Genomic DNA, 19,753 nt, shown 5'->3' with positions numbered 1-19,753 from the left:
CTTCAGTGGCCCCTCTCTTCAGTGTCTCTCACTCCTTCTCCCCTTCTGTCAGCCCTGCCCACCCAGAATCTGCTTGCCTGCTACTGAATTGCCAGGCCAGCAATTTTCTCAGCCGCTTAAAAGGCCATCAAGACAGCATCAAACTGCGTGTACATGCTAAACCCGCACTCAGATGGAGCAGCGCCCAGAGTGGGAGGCTAAATTGGTTTCTATCAAATCAGCATCAGCTGCATGCAAAGCACTGGTAATGAAAGGCTCCTGGTGCCGGTGCTCTGTGCTCAGAGCCTAGAGTGCAGGGTCAGGTCCTAGGAGGAAATTGGCTGGGATGAGGGAGGGGAGAACAGGCAAAGAAGGAATGTCTGAGGATGGGTTTAGGACAAGCATTTCAAAGGCTGCTGAAGTAACCCAGTGGTTATGCAAAAAGACGCATGCCAGAGACTCTGAGGTCCTGGGTTCAATCCCTAGCACTGCCATAAGCCAAAGCTAAGCTTTCTCTTTGTATTATCTTTCTTTAAAAAAATATTTTATTTATTTATTTTCCTTTTTTGTTGCCCTTGTTTTTATCATTGTTGTGGTTATTATTATTGTTGTTATTGATGTTGTGGTTGTCGGATAGGACAGAGAGAAATGGAGAAAGGAGAAGAAGCCAGACAGGGGGGAGAGAAAGATAGACACTTGTAGATCTGCTTCACTGCTTGTGAAGTGACCCCCCTGCAGGTGGGGAGCTGGGGGCTGGACCCGGGATCCTTAGCCAGTTCTCAAGTGTCACACCATGTGCGCTTAACCCACTGCGCTACAGCCCGAGCCTCTCTTTTTTCTTTGTAAAAATTTATTTATTTATTTATTTATTTATTTATTTATTGATAGACATTGAGCGGGAAGGGGGAGAGGGAGAGAGAGAGAGAGAGACACCTGTAGCAGTGCTTCAACACTCACGAAGCTTTCCCCATGCAGGTGGGGACCGGGGGCTTTTTTTTTCTCTCACAGCACACATGGAACAATTTCATTTAGTTTTTTTGACCTGGGTTTTTGCACATGGTAGTGTGTGAGCTCAACCAGGTGCACCACCTCTGTATCTTTCTGTCTCTCTCTCTCTTCTTTTTGTGCCTGTATCTCCCTCACTAAAATAAAGAAATAATGGTGTATTTATACAAAAGCAAAGGGCTCTGGGAAAGGAGGCTAAGGAGAGGTTTGGGGAGGGGCTTCAGGATCCTGGTGCATGATGGTAGAAAATGACCCAAGCTGGGAGATGAGAATGTTTTACAGACACCTATCATGGAGAAATGAAATAATTTACCCATGTATCAACAACTGTACTAAGCTACAACCACCCAATCAAATAATAAAAATAAATAAAATGAACAAATGGAATATACAGAAAGCATTCCTAGTCTCCTTTCTACTTTTACATTGAAAACCAGACAAACAGCAGCACATTGAGGTCATAAAGGTAGACCCAGCCCAGATGGAGAGAGGAACTTTAAATTCTGCCTTGGAAACAGCCTTGCCATCCATCTTGTTTGCTTTCTTCCCAGCCTCCACCATCCCACAGTCAGGGTTCCTTGAGGAAGGCAGATGGAATTCAGCCTCAGATGTGGTCTGGGGTTCCACTGTTCTCTGTTTATTGGCCTCCATTGTGACCCCAGCTCACCTGGGTCTGCTCCTTCCATCTTCTTGGCATGTGTACTAGCTGTCTTTAGCTTTGGGAACTCATTACTCCACCCTTTGTGGTTTAAGGAGATCTGTGTTGATCAGCTTGGGCATCAAGTCTGCCTGCGTCTCCCTGAGCCAAGAATGAAGTGTTGGTAGGGTTGCATTCCCTTCTGCATTCTCCAGGGGGTGGTGTTTTTCTTTGCCTATTACTGGTCTTTTAAAATTTTTTTTTAAATATCTATTTTCCCTTTTGTTGCCCTTGTTTTTAATTGTTGTTGTAGTTATTACTGTTGTTGTTATTGATGATCATTGTTAGATAGGACAGAAAGAAATGGAGAGAGGAGGGGAAGACAGAGAAGGGGAGAGAAAGACAGATGCCTGCAGACCTGCTTCACTGCCTGTGAAGCGACTTCCCTGCAGGTGGGGAGCCGGGGGCTTGAACCTGGATCCTTAAGCGGGATCCATGTGTGCTTAATCCACTGTGCTACCACCCGACTCCCTATTATTGGTCTTAGTAGCTGCTTTCACTCCTTGGCTCTTGGCCTCTTTCCACCATCTTTATTGGTTGGCTGAGCATTGGTTTGCACTACTATAGAACTTCATGAGTGTAGCTTTGACTTCCATGTATTCATAAGACTCTGTATCACCAATATTCTAGTGTTAACTCACTATCAGATAACCTCTCCACACTGGCCCTCCTATAACCATCAATACTTAATCGTTTGCGTTTTTTTTTTTTTAATTTGCCAGTTTGTTTGCATTCACCCTCTCTTCTTCTTTCTCTCTCTCTCTCCCTCCCTCTCCCTCTCTCTCTCTCTCTCTCTTTTTCTTTGTCTTCAGGGTTATCGCTGGGGCTCTGTGCCAGCACTACAAATTCACTGTTCCTGGTGGCTATTTTCTCCCATTTTATTGGATAGACAGAAATTGAAAGGGCGAGGGAGAGATAGAAAGGAAGAGAGACACCTGCAGACTTGCTTTGCTGCTATTGAAGCATCTCCCCTGCAGGTGGGGAGCAGGTGCTCAAGCCTGATTCCTTGTGCAAGTCCTTTGCACATAGTAAGTACTATGTGCACTTAACCAGATGCGTCACCACCCCCACACCCGCTGTATTCACTATATTTTGTCATTTTCTCTTAATTCCTGAGTCATTTCATTGAATATAATCACCTCAAATTTCACCCATTTTTGTCCTGGCAAGCACATGCTTCCCTTTTAAATAGCAGAATAATATTCCACCAGGTGCATACCCCATGGCTTCTCTACCCCTCTATCTGTAGGGTTGATGGTGCTGAATCTCTCTGGCTCTTCCTCTATAGCCATTTCTGGAGCATTCCTGTGCCCATGTCAGGGAAGTTTCTCCATGTGTAGATGCTCCCCAAATTAGACTGGGTCTGCCCAGGTCCTCTAGGACGAGCTCCTCATCTCAAGGGTCCTAACCTTAAGGGTCCTTAACCACCTGTGCAAAGTCCTGTATCCCCTGTGACACATTCATGGGTCCTGGGGGTTCGTACATGGACGATTGGGGGGCATCATTACCATAGCTACCGTAGCATGCATATTGAAGCTACCGTAGCATGCATATTGAAGCCTTGTTGCTCATCTTCCTTCCAATTGGCTGCAGTGCCTGAGGAGGAGGATGGTGACAGATGAGAACTGCATTCACAGCCTCAGATGGCATAAGCAGGAGCAGACAGTACTGTGGAGCCCGGGTCTGACAACATCACTGCCAAGGTCTGTACTTGCTGTGATAGGAGGAGAGAGGCTTGTTGGATGACAGCTGCCTTGAATCTCTGTCCTAAAAAGAGCCACATTGCCCATTCTCCCATGCCCCCAAAGATATGCTGCAGCTGGGTGGTGTGCAGCGGGCTGGACTAGTGTAAATTAGACCTACCCTACAGAAAGAAAATCTGGGACTCAGGAGAAGCCACTGGCTTCCCCAGTGCCATTGATTGCTTCATGAGCAGAAGCCAGGACTTTGCATTTGTTGACCAGAAATCTTTTTAGCTGGAGGAGACACCCAGAGTTGGTGATAAGGACTCAGCTTGGACAGAGACTCAGTAGAACAGTCCAAAAGATGCAGGAGGGTGTGGTGGGCCATGGCACACCTGGTTGAGCACACATGTTACAATATGCAAGGACCCAAGTTCAAGTCCCTGGTCCCCACCTGCAAGGGGGGAAGCTTTGTGAGTGGTGAAGCAATGCTGCATATCTCTCTCTCTGTCTCTGTGTGTGTGTGTGTGTGTGTTTATGTGTCTTGATTTCTCTCTGTCTCTATTCAAGAAAGAAAGAAAGGAGAAAAGAAATAAAGGAAGAAAGGGGTGTCATGCGGTAGCGCAGCAAGTTAAATGCACATGGTGTGGAGCGCAAGGACCAGCTTAAGGATCCTGGTTCAAGTCCTCGGCTCCCCACCTGCAGGGGAGTCGCTTCACAAGCAGTGAAGCAGGTCTGCAGGTGTTTCTTTTTCTCTCCTCCTCTCTGTCTTCCCCTCCTCTCTCCATTTCTCTCTGTCCTAGCCAACAACAACAGCAGCAACAATAACAACAATAAACAACAAGGGCAACAAAATGGAACATAAATAATAAAAAAATAGAAAAAAGAAAGAAAGAAAGAAAGAAAGAAGAAGGAAGGAATGAAATGAAGGAAGGAAGGAAAGGAGAGAAAGAAAGAAAGAAAGAAAGAACAAGAGAAAGAAAGAAAGATGTAGGGAATATCAGAGAGTAGGGAACCGTGCAAGCCTTCAATTCATATCAGTGTTCTCTGCTTTCTGAGGAAAGTATTCTGCCTCTAGACCCAAGCCAACAACATCAGTTCCTGAAAAAAAATTCAGTCTGCCAACCTGCAAATATCAGATTTTTAAAAAATATTATTGATAATAATGATCGACAAGACTGTAGGGTGAGGGGTGCAGTTCTGTACAATTCTCACCACCAGAGTTCCACATCACATTCCTTCCATTGTAAACTTTCCTGTTCTTTATCCTTGTAGGAGCATGGACCCAGGATCATTAAGGGGTGCAGAAGATGAAAGGTCTGACTTCTGTAATTGCTTCTCTGCTGGACATGGGCTTTGTCAGGTTGATTCATACTCCTAGCCTGTCCCTATCTTTCCCTAGTGGGACAGGGATCTGGAGAGGTGAGGTTTCAGGGTACATTGATGAGGTTGTCTGCCCAGGGAAGTCACATGAGATTTTCTAGCCCCCACAATCATGGAAATAATTGTCTTTCCCATTTTACTGGGGGAGGGGGTTAATTATTTATAGTACAGTTTTTGACGCATGGGTACAGTTTCTCACCTCCCTGTGGTAGGTGTCTGCAGAACACTTTCACCTCTAACTTAGATCCTTTTCCATCATTACCCTTCAAGATCCCAAGGCCCTCTTCACCACCAGCCCCCCACCCCCTCCTTCCCCAGAGTCCTTTGCTGTGGTGAAGTACACACCACCCAGTCCAAGTTTCACTTTGTGCCTTCCTTTTCTGTCCTTGTTTCTTACTTTCCACCTATAAGTAAGATCAGCTGGTATTTGTCCTTCTCCTTTTTACTTACCTCACTTAATATAATGCCTTCCAGTTCATGAATCAATTTCTTAAGGCATCTCTTGCTTTCTGTCTGTCTCTCTCTCTCCACCTGTCTCATTTCCTACAGGTTCTGTTTCTTTAGAGATTCCTGATGAACACAGGCATTATGAAACAAGGGAGATTAGCACATCAAAGGCAGAGATGAGTAAGTGGGGAAGACTATGTGCTAACTGCAATATGTTCCACTACATTTCCCAGGCTCCCCTGCAGTGACATTGGTCACATGACTGTTACTAGCCAATAGAATGTTTTCAGAGTGCCATAAGGCCTAAATGCCCCTGCCTTAGAACCCTCTACTCTCTCTCTCTCTGTCTGTCTCTCAGCTGTGGTTGGCATGGAGAAGACCAAATGGGAGCTTCCAAGGTAGAACCAGCAGATGTTTAAAACCTGGGTCCCCAGTTATTCCATGGAAGGTTACCCATTGGATTGGACTGGATTGTGATCTGAATAAGAAATAATGTTGGGAGTCAGGCGGTAGCACAGCAGGTTAAGCTCAGGTGGTGCAAAGCACAAGGATCAGCTTAAGGATCCCGGTTTGAGCCCCTGGCTCCCCACCTGCAGGGGGGTCGATTCACAGGCAGTGAAGCAGGTCTGCAGGTGTTGATCTTTCTCTCCCCCTCTCTGTCTTCCCCTCCTCTCTCCATTTCTCTCTTTCCTAGCCGACAACGACATCAATAACAACAACAACAATAATAACTACAACAATAAAACAACAAGGGCAACAAAAGGGAATAACTAAATATTAAAAAAAGAAATAATGTTGATGGCATAAAACCACTGATCTTTGTTGTAGCAAATGAACTTTTCTCTAACAAACACCCTATCAAAAATTGTTCATCCAGCAGGGCAGAGCAGGACTCAACTGTAGATGGCATAGCTGCCTGGATTGTTGTTGAAAGGGTTAAATAAGGGGGCACACAATAGATTTGGTAGTTGGTAGGCACTCCCCACGTTGATCATTTTGAACATTGCAAGCGTTTAATTTGGCAAGTCCTCTTGTAGAATCACTGTAGACAAAATGGAAATCACTGGGCTGAACTGTGGCTTTCTCATTGGTTGAACAATTGCCCCCAATTTGTTGATTAATGAACCAATATCATGCTGAAGGTCCCTACTGCTGGGTCACAGGAGGCTTGTCCATCTCCCTGAAGGACTGTACAATGTGTCTGTCTCCACTGACATTTTTATTCCCCATTACATGAAGACATAGGAGGCATTCTTAACAACTTGATAGATGAAGCAAGCTAGATAAGAGCACTAATATGTTGGATGGCAGAGCAAAGATTTGAAAAAAGATCTGGGCAGACCAGAACAATGGACTGAAACTAACAAGATAAAAGGTAGCAGGGATAAATCAAAGTTCTGCCTTTAGCTCAAAAACTAATGAGAGGAAGACAGGATGAGGGAGCTCAATGCGATCTCAGCTCGTGTGTGAAAGTCCTGGGGTTCTCTTTGCCTATTAGCCTGATGAGAGTTAAGAGAATGACACAGGCTCCTTCAAATGAACATCATGGGCTACAGGAAAGAGACACATCACACCCAGATTTCAGTATTCACTGGGGTATATGCTGGGTGTTGGGGGGGAGAGTAGTGGGGAGTGAACCAGAGAGACAAACTGTGTCCTCACACAGATGATAGTTGGGGATGGAATCCTCCCCAGCTCTGTGCTAATTGCCTTTGGCACCTCTATGTATGCAAATGAGAACTAAGGTCTTCACAAGCATGAGTATGAGGACAGGTTTGAGGAGCTAGGAATCATGAGTCTTAGGACAGAAGTCATTGGCCCCTTGGAATATACCTAAAATAGACCTACTAGCCTTTTCCAAAATGGAGACCTCTAATATCATCTGCTATAGTCTTACCTTTAGATTCCTGATTATTAAACAATATGTTCTGCTTTATATCTTTTATTTAATATTTATTTTATTTATTTATTCCCTTTCATTGCCCTTGTTTTATTGTTGTAGTTATTGTTGGATAGGACAGAGAGAAATGAAGAAAGGAGGGGGAAGACAGAGAGAGGGAGAGAAAGACAGACACCTGCAGACCTGCTTCACCAGTTGTGAAGCGACGCCCCTGCAGGTAGGGAGCTGGGGCTTGAACCGGGATCCTTATACCGGTCCTTGTGCTTTGCGCCACCTGCGCTTAGCCCGCTGCACTACAGCCCGACTCCCTTCTTAATGCTTTTTCAGTCACCAAGTTGCAGATGCTACCATGATGCCAACCTGACTTCACTGGACAGAGAGGACCTCACCTGGAACCTCACCTCTCCAGAGCCCTGCCCCCCTAGAGAAAGATAGAAACAGGCTGGGAGTATGGATTGACCTGTCAACACCCATGTCCAGTGGAGAAGCAATTAAAGAAGCCAGACCTTCCACCTTCTGTACCCCATAATGACTTGGGTCCATGCTCCTAGAGGGATAAAGAGTAGGAAAGCTTCTAATGGAGGGGACGAGATACAGAGGTCTGGTGCTGGGAGTTGTGTGGATTTGTACCCCTCTTATCCTACAGTCTTGCCCATCATTATTAAAAAGAGAGAGGGAAAGATGGAGGACTGTTCTTCCAAATCACCACAATCTCATATTTCAGAGGGTAATGGAGGACCAAAATCTAACAATATGAGGACTGGCAATATAGCTCATTTGGATAGTGTACCTAATTTGTCATGGATGCCAATTAGGTTAAAATCTGGCTTCAGTGTTGTGGTCTCTCTCTCCTTCTCTCTCTCCCTTCCTCTCTCACCCTCCCTCTTATCTGTTGATCTATCATTTGATCAATCTATCAGTCTATTGATCAATATCTATCTATCTATCTATCTATCTATCTATCTATCTATCAATAATCATCATCTATCTGAAAAAGTCAACGCAACCCAGAGTGATGAAACTCCTGCATCGACCAAAAAAAAATTCTCTGATGCCTATTGAACTGTGAGCTGGGCACTGTACACTTCCTGATTTTGTCCTCAATGAGTCTATAAAGTAGACAGTATTTCCCTATTTAGAGACGGGGCAGTGAAGTCTCACAGAGACTAGTGTAACTTGACTGTGCCCATAGATCTGTCAGGTGGCTGAGACAGGATAGGAATCTCCTTGTTTCCACCAAAGCCCACCTCCTCTTCCATCCACTACCCAGATGTAGGTCTCATACTGATTTAATGAAAAGAGGTCCCACTAGTCACATCTGTGTACCAGTAGATAATATAATATTTATTTATTTATTTATTTATTTGCCACCAGGGTTGTTGCTGCCAGCACTGTAAGTCCACCACTTCTGATGGCCATTTTTTCCTTTTTTATTAAATAGGGCAGAGAGAAATTGAGAAAAGATAGGGAGATAGAGAGAGGGAGAGGAAGAGAGACACTTGCAGACCTGTTGCATTGCTCATGAAGCAGACTACTTCCAAGTAGGGAACATGGGCTTGAACCTGAGTCTTGCACTTAACCAGATATGCCACTGCCCTGCTTCAAATACTGTAGTTTTTTTTTTTAAATCTTAATTTTTTTTTCTATTAGATAGAGAAAGACAGGAATTAAAAGGAATGGGAGGAGAGAGAGGGAGAGAGACAGAGAGACACCTGCAGCCCTGCTTCAACATTCATGAAGCTTTCCCTCTACAGGTAGAGACTGGGGGGCTTGAACCCGGGTCCTTGTGCACTGTAACATGTGTGCTCAACCAGATGCAACATTACCCAGCCCCAATAGTGTAGTTTTTACTGGAAGTGTTTTGGTTTTTGTTATTTTTAAGGCTTTATTACTTTAGGCTGTTTCTTTTCCTTTTTAATATTTATTTGTTTATTTGTTTATTTATGAGGGATAGAAGAATAAGGATAAGGAAGAAGAGAAGAGGAGGAGGAGATGAAGGAATAAGAGGAGGAGGAGGGAGAGAGAACCAGAGCACCACTCTGGCACATGCAATGCCAGGGATTGAACTCAGGACCTTACACCTGAGTTTCCAATACTTTATCTACTTTATCACCTCCCAGTTCAAATGTGGTTTAACTTTTTCCAGATAGAAAAAAAAATGACAGAGGGAGAGAGGACAACATACCTTGGCCCTAAAACTCCCTTCCCCACCTCCTGTCCAGTGCTGTGAGGGCTGCACTTGAATTTGGGCCATGTTCAAAGCAGACGTACTCTCCAGGTGGGCAAACCTGCTGGTTCTTTTTTAAAAAGTTTTTTAATTTATAAAAAGGAAACATTGACTAAACCATATGATAAGAGGTGTACAGCTTCGCACAATTCCCACCACCAGATCTCCATATCCCATCCCCTCCCATGACAGCTTTCCTATTCTTTATCCCTCTGGGAGAATGGACCCAAGGTCATTGTGGGATGCAGAAGGTGGAAGGTCTGGCTTCTGTAATTGCTTCCCTGATGAACATGGGCATTGACAGGTTGATCTATACTCCCAGCTTGCCTCTCTCTTTCCCTAGTGGTGAAGGGCTCTAAGGAAGCGGAGCTCCAGGGCACATTGGTGGGGTTGTCTGTCCAGGGAAGTCTGGTTGGCATCATGCTAGCTTCTGGAATGGAAGATCACATCAAATCTTACTGGTTCTTACTGGGCATGATTTGGCAGAAGCTGAATGGCAGTGTCTCTGACTTCTCTACCATTGCTGTGAGGTGGGAAGGCAGGGAAGGAAGGCTTAGTCCACAAGCCTTTTCCTCATCTCTGGCCTCCCCTGTCACAGCTAATTTCCACCCAATTTTCTGGTTTTAACCAAAGCATGCCCTTCCTTAAGGAGCTGTCTCTGATGCTTGCTGCAGGCTAAGGTGCTCCTGGTAGGGCCACCCCACAGAGCACTCAGCTCCCTGCCCTGATTCTCTATCAGGCTCCAGCCCTGCTAAATCTGGATGCTCTGTGAATGCGGACATTAGCCTGTCTTCTACTCTGCTCTGTCCTCAGTGCCTGGCATGCAGAAAGTATTCCTTCAAAACTGTGTCAAGTCCATGAACATGTAAGACCGGCTAAGTTTATTTGGGTACCACGGGAATAGCAACACTCAGTGGGGTGTCCCACCTAACTTCTGTCTTCTTTCACTTAGTGTGGATCATGCTGCTGGCTGGAAAGAGACAGAGACAGTGACCTTCAGCCCTGTCTGCTGCCGTCTCCACTGGGCTGGAATCCAGCTAGGTGACAGCTGTGGAGCCAGGCCTGGCAGAGAAGTGCCAATGAGCTGCCCCCAGCCCTCAACCTCAGTGATTATCCAGGCTCTTCTCTAGATCCTGCATTTCCGGTGTATTTCCTCCCTGTCACAGTTGTCCCCCAGGCCCCTGGCCTCTCTGGAAAAGGGGAGGGGCTGCAGCCCAGCACTCTGCCCACTCTGTGCATCCCTGGCCTGACTTCCTGACCAGCTAGCTGCAGGAGAGAAGGGGGTTAAACTGTGAGTCCGGTGTGTGGGGGTGGAGGGTGATGTCAGCCTGGCTGCCCAGCAGAGACAAAAGACTCTAATTGCTCTTTTCCTTCTTGTCAGAAGGCTGACTCCATAGTTACTGTAATGACGGCCTGTGGACAAGGGAGGAGGTCAGCTAATGAGAGCACCATTGTTCAGGGAGGAGGGGAAGTGGGAGATATGGAAGACAGCCCAGGGGGCTTAGGTGGATGGATGGATGGACGGACGGACGGACAGACGGATAGACGGATAGATGGATGGATGGATGGATGGATGGATGGATGGATGGAGTACATCCCTGGATCACCTGGCTAGGGTCGGGGTGGGGGTGGGGGAGGGAATAGACGGCCTTAATGTCAACTGCTCTGGACAAGCCTTCAGTGTGAGAAGTTGCTAGTCCTCTCTGTGGGAGATGCTGGATTTTGATGGCTTTGCCATTTTCATAACAAAGGTGTCCTTCAGGGGTAAGATCTGAGACACTGTTCCACTGTCAGGTGATGGCCCTGGGTACCAGGTCACACCATCTCATTCACTAATGTGTCCTGATGGATTTTGGTTGAGAATTTTTTCCAGAACTGCCTGGGAACCAGAGACTCTGAAGGGCAGAAGGGAGGATTCAAATCTTCCTTCCTTCCTTCCTTCCTTCCTTCTTTCTTTTTATATCATTTTACTAAATGGGATTAATGATTTACAGTTATTGGCATAGTGGTACAATTTCTCATATTCCCACCATAGATGCCTGCAGAGTATTGCCACCCCCAACTTGGGTCCTTTTTCCATCATTACACACTGGGGCTCTGAATTCTTCTCCATCTCTTCCCTTCCACTTATCTCACAGTCTTTTGCTTTGGTGCAATACAGCATAGGAGGTGTGTGTGTGTGTGTGTGTGTGTGTGTGTGTGTGTGTGTGTGTGTGTCCAAAGGAATGGGAGTCCTTAATTGAGTCAGCATCCTTGAGGCATAAAAACTCCACCATATCCTCAATGACCAAGGGGTCTAAGGTCCTGTGGACATGTCACACACCTTCAGCTAGTTCCTCCCTAGATGTTCCACCTCCTGGAACTCACACTGGGCCATCACACTGTCCCCTTGCCCACTAAAACCCCTCCAACTCTCCTTTACTTCCTCACCTTTGCTGAAAGATTTCCTGACCTCTGTGTGTGTATCTCTGTTTCTCTCTTTCTCTCTCTCCCTCTCTCCCTGAGCAGCTACAGAACTCACCCCTTAGGACCCCATTTAAAAAAATATTTATTTAATTGACAGGACAGAGAAAAACTGATAGAGGAATGAGAGATAAAGAAGGGGAGAGAAAGAGATACCTGCAGCACTGCTTCACTGCTCCTGAAGCTTCCCCCTTGCAGGTTAGGACTAGGAGCTTGAGCCTGGGTCTCTGTACATGATGTTGTGTAAACTCAACTAGGTGGGCCCCCAGACCCCCTTGATTATCACTTTGAATTTGACCTTGGAGACATTTGGTTATTTTTTCATCAGAGTCTGTCCTGTTCCCTTAGATGGTGTTCAAGTGAACTTCTCTGCCTTTGTCATCATCTCTGTCCAGCAGAGTGCTGTATGCTTCATCTCTAGGTAATATTTGTTGTGTTGAGTTACACTGAATCCTGGCTTGAATCCTCTTGAGAAAATTAGACATTTAATTCAGAGTTACTTGTGTACCCCATGGCTTAGACAAAGCAGGTTAAGATGACTTACATAACTCTTGATGGTTCCTGGAACCCTTCTTCTCAGACCCATTATGGAAGAGCTGGAGGTGGTGACATTTCAAGAGGGGAGACCAGACGAAGAGAAGGAGAAGTGTGTCAGGGTCTGGTCTTCAGCAACCAGTCCCAAAGGGGAGGGTTTCTGTGGTCAGGTCACATTGAGAAGTAGTGGAGACCAGACTGGAACTCCTCTGATGCTTTCAAATACCATCATGCCAGTGGACCTTTAAGAGAACCACCTGGTGTATGCTGCCTCTCACACTGATGCCACCTCTGGGGCCCTTTGGGGGGCAACCATCTCCCAAGATGCAGGCTTAATGACTCACTCTTAGAGAGGTATGTCTTTCTCTCTCTCTCTCTCTCTCTCTCTCTCTCTCTCTCTCTCTCTCTCTCTCTGTGTGTGTGTGTGTGTGTGTGTGTGTGTGTGTGTGTGTGTGTTCCTCTTAGTGGAAGTAAAGATTTGCACTCTTGTATAAGGTCCTGGGTCAGGAGCAGGACGATGAAGTAAACTTGGTATGGACAGAGTCCCAGAATAATCTGGAACAAGATGGCCAGAGGGGCTATGGAGGAGGCAGGGGGAAGGGGGCTCTGGAATATCCAAGACCCTCAGTCCACCCATGGGAGGGTGGAGACACATTGGTGGTGAGTGTGATGTAGATCTGTATATCCTGTAATCCTACAATCTTGTAACCTAATTAAAAATTGTTAGTGATTTAATATTGATTTACAAAATTATAAGATAACAGAAGTATATTCTATACTATTCTTACCACCAGAGTTCTGTGTCCTATCCCCTCCATTGGAAACTACAGGTTTCTCCCAGTGTCACAGATATGGGTTGACTTTATCAATCTCTTCCCCCCACCCCCACCCCCTATTTTTATCCCCACTTTTTCTATGGTCCTGCCTTCACTTCCTTTCTAAGTCACACCTGGACTTCTTACTACTTCCAAATATCCTTCCCTTTTTCCATCTTCTCTCAGATAAATGAAACAGTACCTGACTTCCTTTGGTGTTTTCCAGGTTCTCTTCCCTTTCATTGCTGGAATAAAAATAATGTTCCTGGTGACAAACACTTCAGGTCCTGGTTCAATGGGTATTCAAAGCCTTCTGGTCTTCTTCTCCTATCATTTATTTCTGTGGGAGTATGGATCAAATTTCTTTTGGGGGTTGCAGAAGAAAGGAGTTCTGGCTTCTGTAATTGCTTCTCTGCTTGTACATGGGCATTGGCAGGTCAGTCCATACTCCTAGTCTGTTCCTATCTTTCTTTAGTGGGCTAGGACTCTGGAGAAGTGAGGTTCTGGACATGTTGATGAGGTTGTCTGCTCAGGGAAGTCAGAATGGAATCATAGTAACATCTGCAACTTGGTGGCTGAAAGGTGGTGAGATATAAAGCAGGACAAAATGTTTAATAAACAGGAACCAAAATGTAAGAATAAGGCAGCTGAAAATAGGAATTTTACGGTGGAAGGAAGCTAGGAAGTCTGTTTTAGGTGTGTTTCTAGGGAGCCATAACTTTCTTTAGTAGACATTAGGGTGTAATCTAACTTTTTAAAATAAAAATAATAATGTTAAAAACAACACACTAGCAATACATGTAAAGGTAGAAAAGAAAAAAGTGGGAGTTGGGCAGTAGCACAGCGGGTTAAATGCATGTGGCGAAAAGCACAAGGACTGGCACAAGGATCCCAGTTCGAGCCCCTGGCTCCCCACCTGCAGAGGAGTTGCTTCACAGGTAGGTGGTGAAGCAGGTCTGCAGGTGTCTGTCTTTCTCCCTGTCTCGCTGTCTTCTCCTCCTCCCTATTTCTCTCTGTCCTATCCAACAATGATGACATCAGTAACAACAACAATAAAACAGCAAGGACAACAAAAAGGAATGAATAAATAAATAAATATTTAAAAAGAAAAGAAAAGAAAAGAAAAAAGTGAATAAAGAAATGAATAAAGAAAAATAAAAGATCCAGGCTGGAGTACTGACACTCTTGGATATTTGAGCCTCCCCCCTGCCTCCCACCCCACTTCACCTGCCTCCTCCAGGGTCCCTCTGGCCACCCTATTCCAGATTGTTCTGAGGCTCTGTCCACACCAAGGTCAGTCTCATCTTCCTGCCTCTCCTCACGCCCAGCCTCCAATCCCTCTCCACAGAAGCTCTTTATCTTGTCTTCTGTGCATCTCCTCTTTCCTCTTTCCCCCACTCTGGCCTGAGTGTGCTAATTTATTCACACATCTCCATCTCTATCCTGCTGCTCACAGCCACCACTGTATCCATATTCCGTCTTGCATTATTTAAATCTAGAAAATATTCTGGGCTTGACATGAAGAGAGAGGAACTCATTAATATGGGCCATATATAAAATTTTTTTCTTACTCTTTGGAACTTCAGAGGGCTTTGCAACCATTATCCTAAATGACTCTCCATTTGGAAGAGCAGAAATCCATAGGAGGCTTGGGAGAGGGAGGGTCTGGGCCATAGTGCTGTCATAGATGTACCATGGAGTAGGGTTCTGCTGTGGTTTTGACTCTGGTGAAGGGATGGTAAACTGTGCTGACAAAAATGACTTGGATAGTGCAATGCTTTTGGCATGTACTCAGTACAAGTTTGAGCTGGGACCTTAGCACATCAAAGGATGTGTCAGTGCCGGGGTCCTTTTCACTGTATTTCAAAAAGAGAAAGGACAGAGGACTTCCAGGCAGTGTGGCCATGGAGTAACAGGGATTAGATCAGCTCTCCCCTCAAAACAATAAATACAACAGACCTCAACAGAATCCACCACAACTGAAAGAAACATTGCAGCCTCAGCCACCAAGTTGAAGACGTAGCCATGATTCCATCCTGACTTCTAGCAACAGATGACCTCACCAATGTGTCCTGGAACCTCACCTCTCCAGAGCCCTGCCCTATTAGAGAAAGATAGAAACAGGCTGGGAGTATGGATCGACCTGCCAATGCTCATGTCCAGAGAAGCATTGCAGAAGCCAGATCTCCTATCTTCTGCATCCCCAAAATAATTTTGATCCATACTCCCTGTGGGGGATAAGTGATAGGAGAAAGAGGGTAAGAGGGCTCTGAACTCCAACTCTATCAGGACCCAGAGAGAGAAGAGAAAAAATAGAGGGATATTTGGATGTAGTAATAGCGTTATGTGTAGCTTGGGAAGGAAGAGAAGATGGGACATTTAAAAAAAGGCAATTGCATACAAATATAAACAGAAAGCTGTAGAAATAATAGCCTGTGCATGTGGCATGAAGAGCAAGGACCAGCTTAAGGATCCTGGTTTGAGCCCCTGGCTCCTCACCTGCAAGGGAGTCACTTCAGAGGCAGTGAAGCAGGTCTGCAGGTGTCTTTTTCTCCCCCTCTCTGTCTTCCCCTCCTCTCTCCACTTCTCTCTGTCTTATCTAAGAACGATATCAATAACAACAACAAAAAACAACAAGAATAACAAAATGGAAAATAAATAAACAAAAGAAACAATAGTTAACCCATATATGCAATCTTAGGAGGACTGCTGCATGTAGCTTACAACAGAGGGACTGGGGATTCAGAACTCTGGTGGTAAAAATGGAACTCTACCCTTCCCTGTTGAAGTGCAATTTTGTACATCAGTACTACATCATAAATAAATAAACAAATAAACAAACAAGACAATCAGAGTCTGGCCCTAGATCTGCAACAAACACTTTGTGCTTACTCAGTGACTTCATTTCTCTCTCAGCGGCTGTGGAGCTCTGCCTTGTGGATTGAGGGTGTTGGGCTCAGAGACCCCGAGTCTCTTGGTGTATGTACTTCATGGCACCAAAGAGGAAAAGAATTCCAAGCAAGCAAACAGCATCTGCAGAGCTGGCTAGCTGTCAGACACATGCTGAAAGTCACAAGGAGCACACCAAAGGCAGAATGACTTCATTCTCTGAAATTATTTTATGGTGATGGGAAGCCTCTGAAGGCCCAACATGGAGGAGGACAACAGCTTTATTCCCAGTGTACCTCAAGTATATTTTCACATTTGACCTTTGCAAGGTACTTCCACAGGGAGGATTGGTGAAAGAGAATATTCTAGTTGACTGATAGGGAAATTGGAAGTTCAGAGAGGTTAAGGTTTTCTTTTTTCTTCCTGATTTTTTCCTTTTGTTGCCCTGTTTATCCTTGTTGTTGTTATTACTATCATTCTTGGATAGGACAGAGAGAAATGGAGAGAGGAGGGGAAGACAGAGAAGGGGAAAGATAGACACTTGCAGACCTGCTTCACCATCTGCGAATTGAAACCCCCTGCAGGTGGGGAGCCAGAGGCTCAAACAGGGATCCTGATGCTGAATCCCTGTACTTTCTGCCATGTGTGCTTAACCCGCTGTGCCACCGCCCGGCTCCCAAGGTTTTCCTGTATAAGTCGTCCTGGCACTGTGGCAGACTGTTGGGGTGGGAATGTAAAACTTTCTGTAAATTTCCCCACCAATATGTCCTCCAAACCCTTGGGCTGGACATATTCAAATGGAACCTTTGTTTTCTCTTCCATATCTTTACTTCTCCAAGTCTGAGAATCAGAGGCTCCCTAGAACAGAAGGGGGGTAAATTGTGTCCCTCCACTCATAAGGTGTTGGGCCTTTCTTGGTGTGATCTGAAAGAGCCTGGGTGTTCTTGATGGGCTGCCATTCCTGAAACAAGGACATTCCCACCTTGTCTCCTTTAGTCTGGAAATGGGGTTGTCACCTTTGTCCTTGTGACTCTGTTATGACCTGCATCCAATAAAACTGACTCACCTAAGGATTTCTCAAGTCCTTCCTAAAGTCAGCTGCCCTGGGTCAAGACTGCCTCATCTGAACTCACCAGTGCTTCCCAACAGGCCTCCTTGCCTTTACTCCTCCCACTCCTCAAATCCAGTCTCAAAAAAAAAAAAAAAATGAAACTGGTTAGAACTCTCACCACTTCACCCACTCCTCACACAGAGCCCAGAACCCTTCCGAGAGCTTCATGATTTATTGGATAAAGTCTGTGTACCAGACCTTATACTTTCATGATGTGGAGCCTATATTATTTCTCCAAAGGTACTAATGAGTTTTCCTTGCGCTGTCTTTCTTTCTTTCTTTCTTTCATTCATTCATTCTTTTTTTTTTTTTTTTTTTTTTTGCCAGGAACAACCAACAAAGTTCTGGTCTCTGTATGGCTTATTTCAGGTCCTTGTCACTCAAGATTCAGCTCAGAGCCACCCCTGACCCTGTGATTGGATTAGGCATCGGTTCTATTTGTATTTGTAACAACTCAGGCCAACCTCCAACATGGGGTTTGCTGTATCACAGAGGTAAATGATGTTTGCATATCTCTCTGCATGGTGAGACTTTCATTTCTTTTTTCTTTTGCCTCCAGGATTATCATTGGGTCTCACTGCCAGTATGAATCCACTACTCCTGGAGGCCATTTTTCCATTTTTTTTAATTGGATAGGACAGAGATTGAGAGAGACAGAGAGACACCTGCAGACCAGCTTTACCTCTTTGAAGAAACTCACCCCCAACCCTGTGCAGGTGGGGAGCCTAAGGCTTAAACTGGGATCCTTGAGCAAGTCCTTGCTCTTGGTACTATGTGCGCTTATCCCAGTGCACCAGACTTTCAATTCTTGAGAGCATGAATTATACCTTACACATTTTTATAGCTTTGATGCTGCTACCACAAAACAAACAAACAGAAAAAATAATAGGTATGGTGAGATATGTAGAGAAAAGACTATGGTTGGCTTTATTCTTAGGATAGCAGAGGGAGGCAGAGCACATACGGAGGGAAGAGGTCCTACCACAGACTGAATGAGTGCCTCTTCTTCACGTAGATCTTAGGGAGGATTTACTAGATGCTTTGTTGAGGTGCAGCTGCTTAGTCAAGGTCACCCAGATCTGCTTAGGCTTCACTGGTTCTGAGTTCAAGGTGATGAATTCCACTCTCTAAATGGTGTTGATTACTTCACCTAAAAAAAATTCTGAGGTCACAAATATTCCATGATATTGAACAGTCATCTTGGAAAATTGTATTTTTTAAAAGATTTTATTTACTTATTAATGAGAAAGATATGAGAAAGAGAGAGAGAGAGAGAGGACACCAGGCACCACTCTGGTACATGTGCTACTGAGGATTGAACTCAGGATCTCATGCTTGAGAGTCTAGTGCCTTAGCCACTGCACCACCTCCTGGACCACAGGAAAATTGTATTCTGAGGGCCAGGTGATGGCATACCTGGTTAAGCACACATAGTACGAAGTACAAGAACCTGTGCAAGGATCTGGGTTTGAGCCCCTGATCCCCAGCTGCAGTGGATCCTCTTCATGAACAGTGAAGCAGATGTGCAGGTGTCAATCTTTCTCTCTCCCTCTCTATCTGCTTGTCCTCTCTCAATTTCTCTCTGTCCTATCCAATAAAATGGGCAAAAAAACAGCCACCAGAAGCAGTGAATTTGTAGTGCCAGCACAGAGCCCCACCGATAACCCTGGAGGAAAAAACAAATGTGTTCTTGACCATGAAGAAGAGTGAATGGAAGATCATGAAGAGACTAAGGCATACTCATCATTCTGGTATACTAAGGCATACTCAAACTCCAGCATGGTTCTTAGATTCATGGTGTGCTTCCCAGACATGGTGGCAGAGGAAGGGTAAGGGTGCGTAAGTACCATTTCAGGGGTAGGTAGAGAGAGGGAGAGAGGGAGAGAGAGAGAGACTTGTTTTCACTTTTGCCTAGAGAGAGTGAATCAGAATTGGGATAGAGTCCAACAGCAAAATATACCAGGAGCAGCAATTGGCCTTCCCTCCCACGAGGACACTTTATCCCTGTATATCCATGGGTCTAACAAAGCAATCACTGCCTCCCACTGTTTCAATCTTTTACTCAATCACTTAATTATTTCTCAGGTCCGAGTGGCATGGCCATCGCCCCAGTATTAACCCAGAGTATAATTATCCATCCTATCCCTCACCACTGCATCTCCTGTTTAGAGCTCTTAACTGGACCCAATTTTACCTGTCTTCTTGCTGTGGGCATAAAAAGGACCGTGGGCCTCTAATCACTGCCTGGGGCCTTGGAGCAGCCAGCCATAAACTGCAATATCTGCTCGTTTATTCCTGTTCATTCAATTGGCTCCAAATTGCTCTGAACGAATTCTTGGGCTGCAGAAGAAGCTGTGAAGGCCTATTTTCATTAGCTTGGAAACTGAGCAGGAAGAGAGGGGGAGAAAAGAGGAGAAAAGAGTCAAAGTCGTCACAGTTTTCTCTGTTCCACATCCCCTACCTCCCCTCCCCACCCCAACTCCTCTTCACACATACACACACTTCTCTCTCTAGAAAGAAACATGGCCAGGCTGTCAAGATCCTGGATCTTAGTAGTGTTTACCTCTATTGTACTTCTGAGTCAATAAATCCTTGCTGGAAGGAGGTGAAGACCTGTGATC

The sequence above is a fragment of the Erinaceus europaeus genome, chromosome 8 (genome assembly GCF_950295315.1).
Source record: "Erinaceus europaeus chromosome 8, mEriEur2.1, whole genome shotgun sequence".
Taxonomy (NCBI): Eukaryota; Metazoa; Chordata; class Mammalia; order Eulipotyphla; family Erinaceidae; genus Erinaceus; species Erinaceus europaeus.
Note: the sequence above shows the minus strand (reverse complement) of the source record.